At 35.5% G+C, this 2,818-nt stretch overlaps 1 protein-coding gene across 1 annotated transcript in view; it reads right to left on the bottom strand.

The window, feature by feature from the left end:
* Positions 1-2,631, bottom strand: part of LOC107667870 (peroxisome proliferator-activated receptor gamma-like) — a 33,269-nt gene extending 30,638 nt beyond the window's left edge. The window contains exon 1 of the mRNA XM_016459599.1: positions 2,559-2,631. The gene's annotated coding sequence lies outside the window, so the exon portion shown is untranslated. The remainder of the gene's footprint in view (positions 1-2,558) is intronic.
* Positions 2,632-2,818: the final 187 nt, after the last annotated feature.

The following is a 2,818-nucleotide window of genomic DNA, read 5'->3' as shown; positions in this document are numbered from 1 at the left end:
CACACACACACACACACACACATACACACACACACACACACACACACACACACAATGTACTGAGCTCAGGCTGAAAAAGCTGTACCGTAAAGACAGTTCTTACTGAGATTGAGGTCTCAGTATTTTTAAGTGCACCAAAACTAAATGAGCAAAGTGCAAGAATGTATCAGCTGCAAGTGCAGCTCAAAGTGACAAGCAGTTTTACATTAAAAATCAGTGTAAAGAGGGTTTCTGCTGCGATTTCCACACCGTACGTTTATGACAACAGGGTAAAGTCCACCACGGTACACTTCAGTTATATAACAGGTCTGAAACGGCTAGATTTGTTTCACTCTATACTGTACGTTCCCTGAGGTTTTACACATGCTAACGATTGAAACCACATTGAAAATACAGGATTCAAAATCTAATTCAACCAAAGAAAAAAATAAAATGTAAAAACAAAGAAAAAATATATTTTTTTATTTCTAGGTGACTAATCAAATTTTCTTGCTTCCACTGAAGCACAGGATGTTGTTTTTAAACCATGCTGGAGAACATGAATTCATGTTCATATTTCAAATCATAATACATAATTATTTTTTGTATTGGAAAATTCATGTTAAACTAGAAAACCCAAACATTTTAACTAGCCTCAGATTTTTGGACTCCACTGTACATGTAAACATACAAAGACAAACACACACATAAACAACATACTGTACACAGCACAATAAAACACACAATAATTACGGGAAGAACTCTGAGTCCAAGTGAAAAATTTTCAATTTCGATTTTCAGTTTCTGTTTTTTTTCTTGCCCTCCCACTTTTACGATTATTTACTATGCATAAGCACAGTGTGAGCCGAATGACAAAGCTGACCTCAGATTTACTGGTAAAGCAGAATGTGATATTTACTGACCTCTCTTTCATATTAATTTCGCAATTTGTGTAACGCATCACAAATGTCATAAGGTTCTTTTAATTTCCCTAAAGAACAGCAGGCCAGACGTCGTGCGTTAGTCGCTATTTGTGTTCTTGAATTAAAGAGTGCTTACGTTGGCAAAGTTTTTTTTATTTTTTTATAGATATGCTACTGTAGTTCATGTATCAGAACATGATGCAACTTCTGCTAATAGATGTCAGCCGTCATTATGTTGTAGAGTGATAACACACTGTCATACTCTATGATGTGCATTTTGTTAGATAATGTTTTAGTTAAAATTCATATTGTGCAAGATCAAAAATCAAACCAACAAAAAAAAAATCCAGTTTTACATCTATAACAATAACCAAATGTCAAAAATGATTATTGTGTTTCTATCTTTAGAATGCTGAAACATTCATATAGTAATGACAGCAAATGACTTCATCTGACTCATATGATAGTGATATGATATTATTACACACACAGAGCTATAGTTGAAAGATCAGTTCTAAAGCAGCTTTACAGAGAAGAGTGCTTCACAAAACCCCAGCGAGCAAACAACACTAAGGTTTCATATATTTACATATGTGGATCTCTATAATGATGCTTTCCATTTCAGACATCTAACAAGTGGTAAATAGTATTAAAGAGCATTTTTGTAAATTTGACACAGAAACTTTTACTCAGTCAAGACTCCATAAGCCAAAATCTTCAACAAAACACAACTTCTGCAAAGTTGCAAAATCTGAATCTCAGCTTAAATACAGTTCGTGCTGTGTTTACTGAATAATCAAATCTCTGTAGAGGTCTCTTTATAATAAAGTTAAAAATAAAGAAAATGTTGAAATAAGCAGCATACAGTGGCCGCAGAAAGTATTTAGACAGATAGTCTATCTGGACATTACAACAAAATATCTCATCAAGTATCATCTGTTCTTTAATTCTGAAGGAGTCACTTTTCTGTGAATTAGCTGTATTTTGGGGTGTTTTTAGTGGCTAAGTTCACACAGGTGTCCTACAGAGGAACCACAGATGTAGAGGAACACATGAACTATCAATATGTTCCACTAAGAAGAAACAAAAAACACTATCGTTTTATTCATTTAAATCTATCAAATATTTTACAATTTTTTTTTTAACATGTCGAAAGCAGTGACAGTCAAACAGTGTAGCCAAAATATCCAGATATTTTTGAGGCCTGTATAAAAATCAATATTTACTGTAAATTATTCACTATAACAGTCAAACGCTTTCCTCTAAATAAATAAACCCAGACAGAAACATCAAGCCTGGTAATGAGGATGATTTTTGGTGTAATCTAACTCATTAAGTGCAGCTATGCAAAACACGAAATGTTGCTTACTATTGAAATCTACTAAAACCTAGCAAACTTAAATCAACTATTAAACACGCAAACTCAGCAGTTTATTCACAGATTCTCAGAATTCAGTTTACCTCATGCAGATTATTAATATAATTTAATATCATAAGCTGTTTATATTTACACACCCGAAGTAAATTATGGCTTTTTAATATTGAAACGGTGCAGCATATATGTAAGTTAGCAGACACAAAGTAAGCTAAAGGAACTGTTCTCTCTCTTCAGTATTCACCTGCTGCTCACTAGAGGTGGTCTGGAAGTGCACTGACCTGTAGGGGTCTCTTGAAGGTGTTCAGTGACGCTAAAGATAGTTCCTCCTGGTGTGAGAGTCGCAGGAGTTTCTCTGCTGTAGCTCCACAGCTTCAGCTCGCCGTGAGTTATAGATACAGGAGCTCTGTAAGGCGCAGAGATGCGCGGGGCACTGGAGAACTAGTGACGTGTCTCAAAACCTAGCGAGCTGCCTACCTAGACAGCGCTCACTCTGGGGTATTATATGCGCGCTCTCTCTCTCTCTCTCTCTCTCACACAC

This window comes from Sinocyclocheilus anshuiensis, unplaced genomic scaffold (genome assembly GCF_001515605.1).
Source record: "Sinocyclocheilus anshuiensis isolate Anshui unplaced genomic scaffold, SAMN03320099.WGS_v1.1 scaffold2615, whole genome shotgun sequence".
NCBI lineage: Eukaryota > Metazoa > Chordata > Actinopteri > Cypriniformes > Cyprinidae > Sinocyclocheilus > Sinocyclocheilus anshuiensis.
This window is presented reverse-complemented; position numbering and strand designations above follow the sequence as displayed.